Source organism: Hyla sarda, chromosome 4 (genome assembly GCF_029499605.1).
Source record: "Hyla sarda isolate aHylSar1 chromosome 4, aHylSar1.hap1, whole genome shotgun sequence".
NCBI classification, from domain to species: Eukaryota; Metazoa; Chordata; class Amphibia; order Anura; family Hylidae; genus Hyla; species Hyla sarda.
Genome location: NC_079192.1, coordinates 322284716 through 322302888, shown reverse-complemented (window position 1 = coordinate 322302888; position 18173 = coordinate 322284716). Strand labels below are relative to the sequence as shown.

Genomic DNA, 18173 nt, shown 5'->3' with positions numbered 1-18173 from the left:
CATGGTTGTCCCTATAGTGTACAAAAAATGAACCAAAAAATTATTACAATCTGAAAATAGAAGAAAATTGGGAAAAAATTTTTTACATTCCCATTAAAGATCACTGAAGCCAGTCAATGACACACAGATGATACATGACTACAAGCCAAGATGAGAGGGGAGGGATTAGGTAGGTGTAGTGGTTCAGGTTAATAAGGCAGTGGAAGTCAACTGGGTACAGAAGGATTGCTGGGGGGGGGACCAGACTTCTCCAAAGGTTCTCATGCGCTTAGGGTTTGCAGAGAGGGCTGCAATTTTCTCATTGGCCACATTGCTGTACTTCAAGCCAATGTTCTTCCAAGAAGTCAAAAGTTCCGTATTTTTCGCCGTATAAGACGCACTTTTCTTCCCCAAAACTGGGGGGAAGTTGGTGCGTCTTATAAGGCGAATACACACCTATGGCAGAGGCCATCAACGGCCGGGACCCGCGGCTAATACAGGACATCATGATCGCGGTGATGCCCTGTATTAACCCTTCAGACGCGGCAATTAAAGCTGACCGCCGCGTCTGAAGCGAAAATAACACTAACCCGGCTGCTCAGTCGGGCTGTTCGGGACTGCCGCGGTGAAATCACGGTGTCCCGAACCGCTTACAGGACACCGGGGGGACCTTACCTGCCTCCTCTGTGTCTGCTCCGTGCCGGGATCCCCTGCATGGCCGGCGTTCTCCTTCGCCCCCATCACGTCGTCGCGGACGCCATCCCGTCATCCATTAGGAGTGACGTGCGTAGCGACGTCATTGTAGCAACGGAGAGCGTGGATGCCGGGCAGCAGAGACGTTCCGGAGCGACGGGGACACCCTGGGGACGTGGTGACAGCGATGGAGGGCGACATCCAGGGCAGCGGTGACTGGTCCGGAGCAGCTGGGACACGTGAGTATACCAGTGGTCTTCAACCTACGGACCTCCAGATGTTGCAAAACTACAACTCCCAGCATGCCCGGACAGCCGTTGGCTGTCCGGGCATGCTGGGAGTTGTAGTTTTGCAACATCTGAAGGTCTGCAGGTTGAAGATCACTGCCCTATACTTTACATTGTGTTTGGTTCAGAATCTTTATTTTCTAGATTTTTATCCTATAAAATTAGGTGCGTCTTATATGACGAAAAATACGATACTTTGTTTCCAGGACTTAACAGTTGTTTGCATTGCAGCAAGAAAAATAAAAGTAAACAATTTGTCATTTGCAAAACCTAGTAACTGCAGGACAGTCCCAACTAATATGGCGGACATCACCAGAAGCTGAACAGCCTCTAAAGCAGTAAACAGGGACTGTGTGAGCAATTCGTACAGACTGGTGGGCTGCCAAATTGTATCTGTTGTGTGGTAAACAGGAGGGAAGAAATAACCTTTTTGATTTGCAAATACAATAGAACAAATCGGGTCTGGAGAGTAAAAAAGGGACTCCCACCCTCGATGGAAAGGAAGTGATGTATCAAAGTAAGGCCTTTAAGGTGCCAGGAGGCCGTGTAAGGGGGTAGTCATGTGTTGACTGGAATAAGAGAGAATGAATTAAGGAAAAGTAGGTAAATATGAGGTGGTAATTTACGTTCTCCCACAGGTGAAGGGAATGTTTCATGAGGGGATTATATATGGGGGATTAAAGTAGGAGGGTGTCCAGAGCAATGCTCGCAAGGTGCAGAGGTAACATTCATGTGCTTCAAGGGTAAGCCAGACGGGGGCTCAGTAAATATGTGGTATTTTACAAAAGGGAGCCAAGTGGGTTGCGTAGCAGTATTTGGCTATATTAGGCACCCCTAGGTCACCATTGGGTTTTGGACGGTACAGTACAGATTGTGAGATACAGGATTGTGTTCCTGCCCATAAAAAGTGCTAGATCATTCATTGCACAGTCAACAGTTCGGGGCATGGGGCTGGAAGTACTAGTATAGGAACTTGGGAAGAAAGGACATTTTAACTGCATGAATGTGGCCAAACTATGACATAATCCTCTCCTTACTCATTTGCAGAGCCTTTTGGAACATTATATTTGTTCTATTGTTCACAAAAAAAAAAAAGAAAGCTCTGCAGATGAGTAAGGAGAGGAGGATAATTCACAGAATAGAGAGTTTCCCATAAGGGGGTTAGCGTAACCCCCAGATAACTGATAGGGGCAGAGGACTAAGAAAAGGGAAATGAGAGAGTCTGGGTCGACACTAGGGAGGATGAGGTAGGTAGAGATGAGTACATATTCATTTTTAGAGGCAGATTCCTGCTGGTGTTAATATACACAAAGGGGTATTGAAGGAAGCAATAGCTTTTTCCAAGTGGTACAAAAATGATCCCCTTTTTGTTAGTGTTTTGTGCTTTGTGGAGAAAGTGATTTTTTTCGGATAAGCTGTTAAAAAGAATTCCCATTTTTGGGATGTGACAACAGGATTGACTTGCTAGAGAGTGCACAAAACCCTTTGCGTAGCTTCATTACAATTAGTGTTAAAAAAAAAAATGGCGCACTTCCAGCCCATTTTCACCTTAAGGACCCTATTTTGCAATTCTGACAACTGTCACTTTATGCATTAATAACTCTGAGATGCTTTTTTACCTTTTATTCTGATTCCGAGATTGTTTTTTTTTTTTATATATTGTTTTTTGTTGTTGACATATTCTACTTTAACATAGTGGTAAATTTTTGTCGTTACTTGCATCCTTTCTTGGTGAAAAATCCCCAAATTTGATGAAAATTTAGCATTTTTCTAACTTAGAAACTTTCTGCTTGTAAGGAAAATGGACATTCCAAATTATATATTGATTCACAAATACAATATGTCTACTTTAAAAAGGCATCATAAAGTTGACATGTTTTTACTTTTTGAAGACCTTAGGGGGCTTCAAAATATGGCAGCAATTTTCAAAATTTTCACGAAAAATTCAAAATATGAATTTTTAAGGGGCCAGTTAAGCTTGAAGTGGATTTGAGGGGCTTTTCTGTAAAAAAAAAAAAAAAAAAAAAAAAAAAAAAAAATTTGAAACCCAACTTCTCTTGGGTAAGGAAATACCTCATATGTGAATGTAAAGTGTTCTGTGGGTGCACTAAGAGGGCTCAGAAGGGAAGGAGCGACAATGGGATTTTGGAGAGTGAATTTAGCTGAGATGATTTTTGGGGGGCATGTTGCATTAAGGAAGCCCCTACAGTGGCAGAACAGCAAAAAAAAAAAAAAGCACATGGCATACTACTTTGGAAACTACACCCCTCAAGGAACGTAACAAGGGGTAAAGTGAGCCTTAACACCCCACACATGTTTGACGACTTTTCGTTAAAGTCAGATGTGTAAATGAGAAAAAAAAAATTCACTCAAATGCGAATTTTTTCCCCAAAATTTTACTTTTTTTTTTATTTTTACAAGGGGTAATAGGAGCAAATGCCCCCCAAAATTTGTAACCCCCATCTCTTCTGAGTATGAAAATATCCCATGTGTGGACATCAAGTGTTCTGCTGGAGCACTACAATGCTCAAAAGAGAAAGCGCCCTTGACCTTTTGGAAAGCAAATTTTGCTGAAATGGTTTTTGGGGGGCATGTCACATTTAGGAAGCCCCTATGGTGCCAGAACAGAAAAAAAAAAAAAAAACACATGGCATACTATTTTGGAAACTACACACCTCAAGGAACGTAACAAGGGGTACAGTGAGCCTTAACACCCCACAGGTGTTTGACGACTTTTCGTTAAAGTCGGATGTGTAGAAGGAAATTTTTTTTTTTTCACTAAATCAGTTTTTTCCCCAAATTTACATTTTTACAAAAGAGTAATAGGAAAAAATTACCCCCAAAATTTGTAACCCCATCTCTTCTGAGTATGGGATTAGTGTGTGTGTGTGTGTGTGTGTGTGCGTGCGTGCGTGCGTGCGTATATATATATATATATATATATATATATATATATATATATATCTCTACATATATACATATATATATGTATGTATGTGTAAAGTGCACTGCGGGCGCACTACAATGCTCAGAAGAGGAGCGCCATTGAGCTTTTGGATAGAGAATTTATTCGGAATGGAAGTTGGGGGCCATGTGCATTTAACACACACACACACACACACACACACACACACTACATCACAGAATTTAATAATTCTGTGCAAATGAAAAATTACATTTTTCATTTACACGGACCACTGTTCCAAAAATCTGTCCGACACCTGAGGGGCATAAATGCTCACTGTACCCGTTATAAATGCTCACTGTACCCCTTATTACATTAGGTGAGGGGTGTAGTTTCCAAAATGGGGTCACATGTGGGGGGGTCCATTGTTCTGGCACCATGGGGGTTTTGTAAACACACGTGGCCTTCAATTCTGGACAAGTTTTCTCTCCAAAAGCCCAATGGCGCTCCTCTTCTGAGCATTGTAGTTCACACGCAGAGCACTTTACATCCACATATGCTGTATTTATATACTCAGAGAAAAAAAGCCCCCCAAAATGTGTATCAGCATTTCTTCTGAGTATATAAATACAGCATATGTGGATGTAAAGTGCTCTGCGTGTGAACTACAATGCTCAGAAGAGGAGCGCCATTGGGCTTTTGGAGAGAAAACTTGTCCAGAATTGAAGGCCACGTGTGTTTACAAAACCCCCATGGTGCCAGAACAATGGACCCCCCCACATGTGACCCCATTTTGGAAACTACACCCCTCACGGAATGTAGCAAGGGGTATAGTGAGCCTTAACACCCCACAGGTCTTTGACAATTTTCTTTAAAGTTGGATAGGAACATGGAAATTTTTTTTTTTTTTTTTCACTAAAATGCTGGTGTTACCCAAAATGTTTAATTTTCACAAGGGAAAATAGAGAAAAAAAGCCCCCCAAAATGTGTATCAGCATTTCTTCTATTTTCCCTTGTGAAAATTAAACATTTTGGGTAACACCAGCATTTTAGTGAAAAAAAAAAAAAAAAATTTCCATGTTCCTATCCAACTTTAAAGAAAATTGTCAAAGACCTGTGGGGTGTTAAGGCTCACTATACCCCTTGCTACATTCCGTGAGGGGTGTAGTTTCTAAAATGGGGTCACATGTGGGTAAAATCAGCCCCCCCTGTGCAAATCACCAATTTAGGCCTCAAATGTACATAGTGTGCTCTCACTCCTGAGCCTTGTTGTGCGCCCACAGAGCATTTTATGCCCACATATGGGTTATTTCCATACTCAGGAGAAATTGCGTTTCAATTTTTTGGTGTCTTTTTTTTTTTTTTTCCTTTTACCTCTTGTGAAAATTTAAAGTATGGGGTAACACCAGCATGTTAGTGTAAAAAAATAAAAAAAATTTACAATAACATGCAAGCCAGAGCGGGGGGGGGGGGGGGGGGGGGGGGGAGAGGACGTACACAGCTCCTCATCTCCCCTTCCCCTGCTCTGTCTTCTGAGGACGCAGGTCTGCACTGAAAGAAGACAGAGAAGATAAGTGTTATCTGAAGGGGAGGATAACAAGGTGCACGGGCCGGGGTTGTATAGACTGCAGGGGAATAAATCTCGGACTGGGGATGATTTCTATGTGTGAAGGGGGGGGGGGGGGGGGGGGGACGACTCCTGAATCACACATGCTGGGAGTTGTAGTCCCTGTTGTGTGTGTGTGTATGCTAGCGTTTACAAACCAGTGTGCCTCCAGCTGTTGCAAAACTACAACTCCCAACATTCCCTGACAGACTTTGGGCATGCTGGGAGTTGTAGATTTGCAACAGCTGGAGGAACACTAGTTGGGAAACACTGTCCTAGCCTATTCAGCATACACATCATGTTACACCAGTGTGCCTCCAGCTGTTTTAAAACTACAACTCCCAGCATGACCTGACAGCCTTTGGGCATGCTGGGAGTTGTAGTTTTGCAACAGCTGGAGGCACCCTGGTTGTAATATACTGAAAAGGCTAGGCCAGTATTTCCCAAACAAAGTGCATTGTTTCCCAACCAGGGTGTCTTCAGCTGTATCAAAACTACAACTCCCAGCATGCCCGGACAGCTTTTGGCTGTCCGGGCATGCTAGTAGTAGTAGTTTTACAACACCTGGAGGCACCCTGGTTGGGAAACACTGGTGTATACCCTATAGAGGTGTGGTGAACTACAACCCCCAGGAGACTACAGAGGCAGCATGCTGGTGTTAAACCACAGATTGAAGACTCCTGAATGACACATGCTGGGAGTTGTAGTCTCTTTTGTATGTGTATGCCAGTGTATCCCAACCAAGGCTGATTATATTAGTGTGCTGTGTATAAGGAGGCCGACCCGGGCAAATAGTAGGGTGGGTAAAGGGCAGAACAAAAAAAAAAAAAAGGAGCTGCCCCAAACCAACAAGGCATGTGGCATGCTGGGATTTGTAGTTTTCAGCACAGCAAGAAACAGGAAATAAAAGCAAAGATAGGAAAACAAAGTGGGGGATAAAAAGACAACAAAGAACGGAAATAGAGTTTTATTTTGTTAAGAGCCGAGGCAGGTGCTTTCTATCACTCAAAGTGCAAGAAAAAGTGCAAACGTGTCGCACTAAAAAAACGTGCACAAAGGATGCGGTCTATCGCAAAGCCCTTCTCCGACAGGAGAGAGGCCCCCCCCCCCAACAAACCTACCCTTCACCTCCGGGCCAAAAGGTACCTGCAAGGATCCAGGTTCAATGCCCCTTTTCGTCGAAGCTACTAAGGGGCCGAAAATGCTCCTGGCTTCAACCTAGGTGTTAGCCAAGGTATCAGCCAAGGAGCCGTATACTGGTGGCATCTTGACCAAAGCAAAGATGCCCAGGGGTTGCAGGGAGGTGAGGAACCTAATGGCCACACACACCTCCCCTAGACCGCCAGGAGGGACACCCAGAAGGGCTACCGTATCCTGACAATCCTGTGTACAAATAAAGACACAAACGTGGCACAGTGACCAACGTAAAAAAAAAAATAATAAGTGGATGAGTGCAGATATACTGCCCGGTCATCCAGCTGGATCTATAAAAATTGCCCTGATCCTAGCCAGAAGGCCGGGATACCAAGGGTGAGTGCCAAAGGTGAAGAGTATGGTGCAGTGCGTTCACTCAGTGAGTTAACACCCAGTGAGTTTTGGCACCTCAGGGTCACCACTCCCCAAGGCACAGAAGTACCTCGGCTCTACACCCCTCTACCTCATGGTGAGACCCGGAGGAAACAGGTCACATCAGGACAGCCGTTGTGCTGGTTATGTGGTACCAGCCCCGAAACGCCCCGGTACACCTGCTCCTCCATGCAGCATCCATCCTACATTAATGGCAGAGACTAAACCACTGATAAGAACAGATACTACACTTGATCTAAGCCAAAAGGCCGAGAAGCGAACGGAAATAGAGTAGCCTAAACAACAAGAATAGAAATGAACAAATAGGATAAGTCAAAAACGGAAAAACATGTTGACCACCGGAGAACCCCTTTAAGGTTCGGGGATGCAGGGCGTATGCATGTAAAATGGTCTTTGCAGTGCTGCTTTACTACAAGTATTATATGTGTGCTCCTTCCTCAAAGATCAATATACACCTGCTTTCCCTAAAATGGCTGCTGAAGCGATGTGCATAGTGGCTCTGATGTCACCCTTTTACTGCTGTTTCTGGCTGGGAGAGATGTTTGAAAAGCATTATGGGATTCCCTGAGGTCATGTGATCCTTTCTCCTTTTACTATCTGCAATATGGCTGATATTATTTTAACAGGTTCTCCTAAACCCCAGAAGTTCGCACTCTAGGTAAACCAAAGTTTTAGCAAAGTTCTCCCCAGACTCTGTTTCATCAAGTTTAGTTTGCTTCTCTCTAATCATAGGCATAAGATTTACTTTGACTAACCCCAAGTAACAGATATTTAGCAAAATCAGAAAGAGCTTGTAAGGCTATGTTCACCAAAGCCTTACAAGACACCAAGTCAGTAGGGTATGTATAAGCTGTTTTTATATTAAAGGGGTATTCCAGGATTTTTTTTTTTTGACTATGCTACATTGGCTGTACAGTTAGTGTAGTTCATAATGTAGTGTCTGTATCTGTGTTTCATGGTGGTCTCGCAATTCTTCTGTTTTTGCCCCAAGGTTTATTTTTACCGCATACAAAATTACTGTTGTCTCAGGTTTTCCCAGGTTGCAGTGCAGCTTGAGACATTACATCACTAGTCAGGTGTTCAGAGGGAGCCTGTCTTTGCTTTAATGGGTGGAACGACTACAGGGTGAGATCCAGTACAGAAGCTCCAGTGGGCATTCTGGTCTCTATTTACTAGCAGCAGACACATAACCACTACAGCCAATCAGTAGCTTTACTGGTCACTGGCCATATTACTGCCATCACTGTTCAGTGATGGAAGTCATGAAGTAATACAGAACGTCACCACTAAGGCTAGCGGCAGCCACGCATTGGCCTCTAGTAAACAGAAGCTAGAAACATCCATCATTTCTGCACTGAATCGCCAGGGTAACTGAGTTTAGTAAACATTCTTATTCTGTGACTTTTAGGTCTCTCACTTAAATGTTCTCAAAAGGGATAAACCCTTTTAGAAAAAGCTATATTGTACCATACTTTCATCTTGGCAAGATGCATTATCATCCCAAAATATGACCATCAACAAACTAATACTTTTCTTACTCCATTGATAAAAAAATTAAACATTTCTATATACATTCGTGCACAGCCAAGAAATAATTCCCACCTCCCCTGGTCCTTATACCAGACATATAACCCAATATCATAAATGATGGGGAAAAAAAATAGGGAACACTAAGATAACACGTCCTAGATCTGAATGAACTAATAGTATGAAATACTTTCATCTTTACATAGTTGAATGTGCTGACAACAAAATCACACAAAAATTATCAATGGAAATCAAATGTATCAACCCATGGAGGTCTGGATATGGAGTCACACTCAAAATCAAAGTGGAAAACCACACTATAGGCTGATCCAACTTCGATGTAATGTCCTTAAAACAAGTGAAAATGAGGCTCAGTAGTGTGTGTGGCCTCCACGTGCCCGTACGACCTCCCTACAATGCCTGGGCATGCTCCTGATGAGGTGGTGGATGGTCTCCTGAGGGATGTCCTCCCAGACCTGGACTAAAGCATCCACCAACTCCTGGACAGTCTGTGGTGCAACGTGGCGTTGGTGGATGGAGCGAGACATGATGTCCCAGATGTGCTCAATCGGATTCATGTTGGGCCACTCCATAGCATCAATGCCTTCCTCTTGCAGGAACTGCTGACACACTCCAGCCACATGAGGTCTAGCATTGTCTTGCATTACAATGAACCCAGGGCCAACCGCACCAGCATATGGTCTCACAAGGGGTCTGAGGATCTCATCTCAGTACCTAATGGCAATCAGGCTACCTTTGGCAAGCACATGGAGGGATATGCGCCCCCCAAAGAAATTTCACCCTACACCATTATTGATCCACCGCCAAAACCGGTCATGCTAGAGGATGTTGCAGGCAGCAGTGTCTCCAGACTCTGTTTCTCCAGACTCTGTCACGTCTGTCACATGTGCTCTGTGTGCCCTGTGTGAACTCTGTGTGCTTTCATCTGTGAAGAGCACAGGGTGCCAGTGGCGAATTTGGCAGTCTTGGTGTTCTCTGGCAAATGCCAAATGTCCTGTATGGTGTTGGGCTTTAACCCCTTAAGGACTGAGCCCTTTTTCACCTTAAGGACCATTTTTTGCAATTCTGACCACTGTCACTTTAAACATTAATAACTCTGGAATGCTTTTAGTTATCATTCTGATTCCGAGATTGTTTTTTCGTGACATATTCTACTTTAACATAGTGGTAACATTTTGTGGTAACTTGCATCCTTTCTTGGTGAAAAATCCCAAAATTTGATGAAAAATTAGAAAATTTTGCATTTTTCTAACTTTGAAGCTCTCTGCTTGTAAGGAAAATGGATATTCCAAATAATTTTTTTTATTCACATATACAATATGTCTACTTCATGTTTGCATCATAAAATTGATGTGTTTTTACTTTTGGAAGACACCAGAGGGCTTCAAAGTTCAGCAGCAATTTTCCAATTTTTCACAAAATTTTGAAACTCGCTTTTTTTCAGGGACCAGTTCAGGTTTGAAGTAAATTTGAAGGGTCTTCATATTAGAAATACCCCATAAAAGACCCCATTGTAAAAACTGCACCCCCCAAATTATTCAAAATGACATTCAGTCAGCGTTTTAACCCTTTAGGTGTTTCACAGGAATAGCAGCAAAGTGAAGGAGAAAATCTACAATCTTCATTTTTTACACTCGCATGTTTTTGTAGACCCAATTTTTGAATTTTTGCAAGGGGTAAAAAGGAGAAAATTTTTACTTGTATTTGAAACCCAATTTTTCTCGAGTAAGGACATACCTCATATGTTAATTGTTCGGCGGGCGCAGTAGAGGGCTCAGAAGGGAAGGAGCGACAAATGGTTTTTGGGGGGCATGTCACATTTAGGAAGCCCCTATGGTGCCAGAACAGCAAAAAAAAAAACACATGGCATACCATTTTGGAAACTAGACCCCTCGGGGAACATAACAAGGGGTAAAGTAAACCTTAATACCCCACAGGTGATTCACGACTTTTGCATATGTAAAAAAAAAAAAAAAAATTTCCTAAAATGCTTGGTTTCCCAAACGTTTTACATTTTTAAAAAGGGTAATAGCAGAAAATACCCCCCAAAATTTGAAGCCCAATTTCTCCCGATTCAGAAAACACCCCATATGGGGGTGAAAAGTGCTCTACTGGCGCACTACAGGTCTCAGAAGAGAAGGAGTCACATTTGGCTTTTTTGAAGGAAATTTTGCTCTAGGGGCATGCCGCATTTAGGAAGCCCCTATGGTGCCAGGATAGCAATAAAAACCCCACATGGCATACCATTTTGAAAACTAGACCCCTTGGGGAACGTAACAAGGGGTAAAGTGAACCTTAATACCCCACAGGGGTTTCACAACTTTTGCATATGTAAAAAAAAAAAATAATAATCATTTACCTAAAATGCTTGGTTTCCCAAAACATTTACATTTTTACAAAGGGTTAAAGCAGAAAATACCCCCCAAAATTTGAAGCCCAATTTCTTCCGATTCAGAAAACACCCCATATGGGGGTGAAAAGTGCTCTGCTGGCGCACTACAGGTCTCAGAAGAGAAGGAGTCACATTTGGCTTTTTGAAAGCAAATTTTGCTCTGGGGGCATGCCGCATTTAGGAAGCCCCTATGGTGCCAGAACAGAAAAAAGAACACATGGCATACCATTTTGGAAACTAGACCCCTCGGGGAACGTAACAAGGGGTTAAGTGAACCTTAATACCCCACAGGTGTTTCACGACTTTTGCATATGTAAAAAAAAAAAAAAAAAAAATGCTTGTTTTGCTACAAATTTTACATTTTTAAAAAGGGTAAAAGCAGAAAATACCCCCCAAAATTTGTAACACAATTTCTCCCGAGTACGGCGATACCCCATATGTGACCCTAAACTGTTGCCTTGAAATACAACAGGGCTCCAAAGTGAGAGCACCAGGCGCATTTGAGGCCTAAATTAGGGATTGCATAGGGGTGGACATAGGGGTATTCTACGCCAGTGATTTCCAAACAGGGTGCCTCCAGCTGTTGTAAAACTCCCAGCATGCCTGGACAGTCAACGGCTATCTGGTAATACTGGGAGTAGTTGTTTTGCAACAGCTGGAGGCTCCTTTTTGGAAACAGTGACGTACCAGACGTTTTTCATTTTTATTGGGGAGGGGAGGGGGGCTGTGTAGGGATATGTGTATATGTAGTGTTTTTTACTTTTTATTTTATTTTGTGTTAGTGTAGTGTTTTTAGGGTACAGTTGCATGGGCGGGGGGTTCACAGTAGTTTCTCGCTGGCAGTTTGAGCTGCGGCAGAAAATTTTCTGCAGCTCAAACTTGCAGCCGGATACTTACTGTAATCCTCCGCCCATGTGAGTGTACCCTGTACATTCACATTGGGGGGGGGGGGAGAAACATCCAGCTGTTGCAAAACTACAACTCCCAGCATGTACGGTCTATCAGTGCATGCTGGGAGTTGTAGTTTTGCAACAGCTGGAGGCACACTGGTTGTGAAACACCGAGTGTTTTGCAACCAGTGTGCCTTCAGCTGTTGCAAAAGCTACAACCCCCAGCATGTACGGACTGCGGAAGGGCATGCTGGGTCTTGTAGTTATGCAACAGCTGGAGGCATACTACTTTGGCTGGGGATGCTGGGGACTGTAGTTATGCAACAGCTGGAGACACACTGGTTTGCTACATAACTCAGTGTGCCTTCAGCTGTTGCAAAACTACAACTCCCAGCAGTCATCGACAGCCAACGGGCATGCTGGGAGTTGTAGTTATGCATCAGCAGATGCACTACTACAACTCCCAGCATGCACTTTAGCTGTTTGTGCAAGCTGGGAGTTGTAGTTACACAACAGCTGAAGGTACACTTTTCCAAAGAAAAAATGTGCCTCCAGCTGTTGCAAAACTACAAGTCCCAGCATGCCCATAAGGGAATGCTGGGAGTTGTGGTGGTCTGCCTCCTGCTGTTGCATAACTACAGCTCCCAGCATGCCCTTTTTGCATGCTGGGAGCTGTTGCTAAGCAACAGCAGGAGGCTGTCACTCACCTCCAACGATCCAGCCGCATCACATCAGTCCCTCCTCGTCGCCGCCGCGGCCGCTGCTCCAGGGGCCCCGATCCCAACATTGACGCCGGGGATCGGGGTCCCCAGCACCCGGGGTGTACGTCCCGCACCCGCTCACGTCCTCCGGAAGAGGGGCGGAGCGGGTTGCGGGAGTGACACCCGCAGCAGGCGCCCTGATTGGACGGCCGGTAATCCGGCCGACGAATCATGGCGATCGTGAGGTGGCACCAGTGCCACCTCACCCCTGCAGGCTCTGGCTGTTCGGCCTGTACAGCCTGTAACAGCCTGTAATTCCGGGTCACTGGAGACCCGATTGACCCGGAATCTGCCGCAGATCGCTGGACTGAATTGTCCAGCGATCTGCGGCCATCGCCGACATGGGGGGGCATAATGACCCCCCTGGGCGATATGCCCCGATGCCTGCTGAACAATTTCAGCAGGCATCGGGCACCGGCTCCCCTCCAGCTAGCGGTGGGGGCCTGGATTTAACAGGACGTACTCAAACGTCCTGAGTCCTTAAGGACTCGGAAAAGGGGCCGTTTGAGTGCGTCCTGCGTCCTTAAGGGGTTAAGCACAACCCTCCACCTGTGGACATCGGGCCCTCATACCACCCCTCATGGAGTCTGTTTCTGACTGTTTCAGTGGACACATGCACATTTGTGGCCTGCTGGAGGTCATTTTGCAGGGCTCTGGCAGTGCTCCTCCTGCTCCTCCTTGCACAAAGGCGGAAGTAGCGGTCCTGCTGCTGGGTTGTTGCCCTCCTACGGCCTCCTCCACGTCTCCTGATGTACTGGCCTGTCTCCTGGTAGCTCCTCCATGCTATGGACATTATGCTGACAGACACAGCAAACCTTCTTGCCACAGCTCGAATTAATGTGCCATCCTGAATGAGCTGCACTACCTGAGCCACTTGTGTGGGTTGTAGACTCCGTCTCATGCTACCACTACAGTGAAAGCACCGTCAGCATTCAAAAGTGACCAAAACATCAGCCAAGAAGGATAGGAACTGAAAAGTGGTCTGTGGTCACCACCTGCAGAACCACTCCTTTATTGGGAGTGTCTTGCTAATTGCCTATAATTTCCACCTGTTGTCTGTTCCATTTGCACAACAGCATGTGAAATTGATTGTCAATCAGTGTTGCTTCCTGAGTGGACAGTGTGATTTCACAGAAGTGTGATTGACTTGGAGTTACATTGTGTTGGTGAAGTGTTCCCTTTATTTTTTTGAGCAGTGTAATAGCTGAAAACTGTCAATGCAGACTGTTACGTTCATCCAATTCTTCACACTCTATGACCACTTCTCTTTAGTTCATTTGTTTAGGAGTTAGAGCTGGTTTTCTTTTGGCATTTCTATATACAAACCCAATTTCCATAAGCCGATTTGTTAGAGTTTTTATTAGGGATGCACCAAAATTTTGGTCACCGAAATATATCAGCCGAAAATGCCCCTTTCGGCATTTTTGGCTGATGCGTTTTCGTGCCGAAAATTTCAGGGGGTCGTGGCCTAAATGACACAGGGACGCCAGGAACTTGTACGCCCCGAGTCCTGCCATGGCTATGATGGAAGTGCAGGAGATGCGCTCACATCATAGCCCGTGGGTACCGGCTGCGCCGGTAACGGTAGAAATTGTAGGCGGCTGATGTTGTCGCGCGGATGACGTCATTAGCAGCGCTGCATGAACCGCTTCTGGTTCCCATGGTAACCCGGGCCGACAGGGACTTGTCTGCTGCTGGCTACAGGACCACAAGCTTTGTAGATGAGGTGGCCGAGGCGGTGACCGTGGGGTCTGAGTGGAGGAGGTCGCAGGGGGAGCGCTGTGACTCGGCAGCTGCTCCGTATCATACCCAGCGGCCATCTTCAAAAGAGGGAGCCCAGGAATATATAGTGCAGCGTTTCCCAACCAGGGTGTCTCCAGCTGTTGCAAAACTACAACTCCCAGCATGTCGACAGCATGCTGGGAGTTGTAGTTTTGCAACAGCTGGAGGCACCCTGGTTGGGAAACACTGCTATAGTGTATGATCGTCCTGAATAGAGTAACCCCTATCACAGTATATGGCTTATAACAGTGATAGAGTACCCTCATAAGAGTGAGTACCCTCATAACAGCATATGGCTTATAACAGTGATAGAGTAATGGCGTAAATATTTTTGGACTTTGATTTCCTTTTAAATATGGATTTTTATCAGGAAATAAAAAAAAAATAAAAAAAAAGACATCGGAACTAGAACGGTACCAATAAAAATTACAGATCACGGCACAAAAAAAATAAGCCCTCATACATCCCTATATATGGAAAAATAAATAAAAACATTTATATAAAAACTATATTAAAAAAAAAAAAAGTGGTCGGAGCAATGCATTTTCGGTTTCTGTTTTCGGCCAAGCACAGCCTAAATTTTCAGTTTCGGCCCAAAATTTCCCTTTTGGTGGATCCCTAGATTTTATCTCATACCTCGATTCCTCTTTCTACCCATTTGTTTTGCTGGGCAATTCCTATTGCTTTAATTTCTCCTTGATGAGGCTTTAACATTGTTTTTTATATAACGGATTGGGAACGGAAATATAACGGATTGGGAACGGAAATATAACAGATTGGGAACGGAAATATAACGGATTGGGAACAACCACCATATTTTACAGTGAAGTGTTGGATTTCCATCTTGAAGGCATTTCATAATCCCTTCTATTGTCCCCTGTACTCAGGACCATCATTGAAGCCTGACTGGGAGGGAGGCAGAGCCAATGTGACCAAAAGCATCTGCCGCCTCTCCCCTCTGTGACTAGTTACCTGTAATCCACATATGGCACAAGCACCAACCAGCTTTTTTTTTTTTTTTTTTTTTTTTTTTTTTTTTTGGCTTTGCAGTAGACCTCAGAATGTTCAGCACAGCTACCAGGTACTGGGGGGTACTAGGGACCTGACAAGTTTCTTTTAAGGCAGGAATTACACATTCCCTTTAGATGAAACTTTTACAGCCAAACAGGAATAGATATAAAAGAGGAATATCAGTTTGTCCTTTATTCTTTTCCTCGTTTTTACATTCGCTCTGCATGAAAAAATAAAAAACACCAAAACTACCACAGAAAAAATAAAGGAAGATCTACTGTAGCAGATTTTGCTTTCCATTGAAGTCAATATTCTGCAGCAGCAGATCTGCAGCAAAAATATAAAGGGCTCGTTCACACAAGCGGATTTCATTTCAAACTCGTGGCGGGTTTCCCGCTGTGCGTTTGAAAGGAATGGGATGTCCACAGCTGATTTTCAGCAGCGGAATCTCCGCTGTGAAAAATCCACCCCATTGACACTACAGTTCCCGTCCCTTTCAAACTCGCTGCAAGTTTAAAACGAAATATATTTAGAGTAATTCTAGAATTATTGTTCCCTGGCTGGGTCTACACTTCAATCCTTTTGCGTATGATATGTAAAAGTGAAAAAAAAAAATAATACTGTAAATAATAAAATCCTAATATACTCATGCTTACATTTAGTGAAAAATTCCATCATTGTGGTTTAAAAATATGACTCAGAAAGAGAGACAAAACAGTGCTCAGAAGAGAGCACTGTTGTCAGACAGAAAAGAACTCAACTTCAGCAGCTGATAAGTACTGAAAGGATTAATAATTTTTTAATAGAAGTAATTTACAGATCTGTTTAACTTTCTGGAGCCAGTTGATATGAAAGGAAAAAAAAAAAACTTTTTCATGGAATACCCCTTTAAGGCTGCGCCCAAATAAAATCTTAGTGCCCATAGTAGTGAAAGGGTTAAAATACAATATCCTTTGTGGCATTGTAGTGTTACTTCATGATAATGCAATAACAAAAAAAGAACCATAATGCTTTGTGTTATAGGCTCCAGGTTTAATGAAATTAGACAAAATATCCAACATGACTGGAATTAGTACGCCAGAATTTGCCTTTCCAACATCAGGCAACTCACAGTTTTAAAACGTAAAATATAAAAACATTAAAAATAAATACATTGTGATTTACAACTTATCAGGAATATAAAAGAACGTCACATCTTTTCCAACACTGTAAGGAAACAATAACACAATCATACAGTACATGAGAAGACCTTGCATCCTCTGTCCTGGACTGTACTGAACATCAGTATTGGCACCAATTGTGGCAAAAGCCACAAAATCAATAATATGGGGCTTCTCATCTGTGCCCTTTAAAATTAAGATAACATTCAAACCATACAGGTAACTTTTGTAACCATTTTCTCTTAAAAAAACAAAACAAAAAAAACAAACACTTTAACAGTTTAAAAAGTAAAATAAAAACCCAAATCAGATTATTTATGCACAAACACATAATGGTAAAACAACTAGCTGCCCGCTGTTACAAAGAAATAAAAAGGTGCAAGTTGGTCATGTGACAAGTACTCTTCACTAGCACGTCTCAATAAAAAGAGCTTACAGTAATCCATTAAATAAAATTATATAAAAGTAACATATTGAGTAAACACAAAGACATACTGGGGTCTCATGCAGAATTATTATAAGAAAAAAGCCAGAGTTTCCCATAGCAGCCTATCAGATCACTAGTTTTCAACACTGCCATAAAGCAAAAAATAAAAAAAATGGTTTCCTGACTGGTTGTTAGGGACAACAATGACTTTATTAGTACAATCATATGTATGGACGGCCATGTTATTGCTGAGCTTATAATAAGATACATAAGGATTTTTAAATCAGAATATTTAGAATTAATTTCCAGAATGAGATGAAAAATTGCCCGGTGTGATAACGTTTATTGTGAGATGGCAGTAGACGGCAAGACACGAGTTATGCAAGCGCGTTGGAGAAGCTGTCATTGCTACTACAATGCGCATGCGTAACTTGTGTCTCGCAGTTAAAGTTTATTACACCGATATTATAGGCCATCAATGGTCAAGAAAGTGAAAAAAGGGAGAGGTCTCAAAACTGGTGCAAAAGGAAAAAGGGGTTGTTGTCCATGACAACCAGATAGATTCTACTACTTGCTATGGGCAACTACTTTTCCTTTGCATCACTTCTGATCCGTCTCCCCCATTGTATTATTCACCTTTGTTCCTAAACAGGAAATCCCTGAGTGTCAGCGTTAAGCATCACAGCTAAAGTAGATGAAAAATGGACAGGAACATGTCAGCCAGCACCCGATATGACATCTTGAGGGAAGTAAATGGTAGCCATCTGGGAAAGACAACCCCTGTGTGTATGGCCAGTCAGGGTATATATGAACGTCATTAAAAGGGGAATTCTCTGCTCAGGACCCCCTGCTCTATAAGGCAGAGCTGGTCCTGATCAGACAGACTCTGACATGTACTAGTAGACTAGCTGTAATCCACATATGGCTGATCGTGGGGTTCCAGAAACTAGACTTGCGGTAACCCTGGCCAGCATGCTTTAAAGGGGTACTCCACTAGCCAGCGTTTGGAACGAAATGTTCCGTATGCCGTTTTTGCGCTGCGTGGGTCGGCCACGCCCATTGTAATGTTATGGTCACGCCCCTCAATGCAAGTCTATGGGAGGTGGCCACGCCCCCTCCCACAGACTTGCATTGAGGGGCGTGAT

The 18173-nt window shown here is 43.5% G+C and overlaps 1 protein-coding gene and 1 non-coding gene across 3 annotated transcripts in view; one reads left to right on the top strand and one right to left on the bottom strand.

Annotated features, from left to right (window-relative positions):
* The window catches only part of SEPTIN8 (septin 8), a 109475-nt gene that overhangs the window by 88877 nt on the left and 2425 nt on the right, over positions 1–18173 (top strand). The window lies entirely within an intron of this gene.
* LOC130267847 (U2 spliceosomal RNA) lies at positions 7129–7317 on the bottom strand. The gene has a single exon (XR_008843307.1). It is a non-coding gene; the product is annotated as a U2 spliceosomal RNA (small nuclear RNA).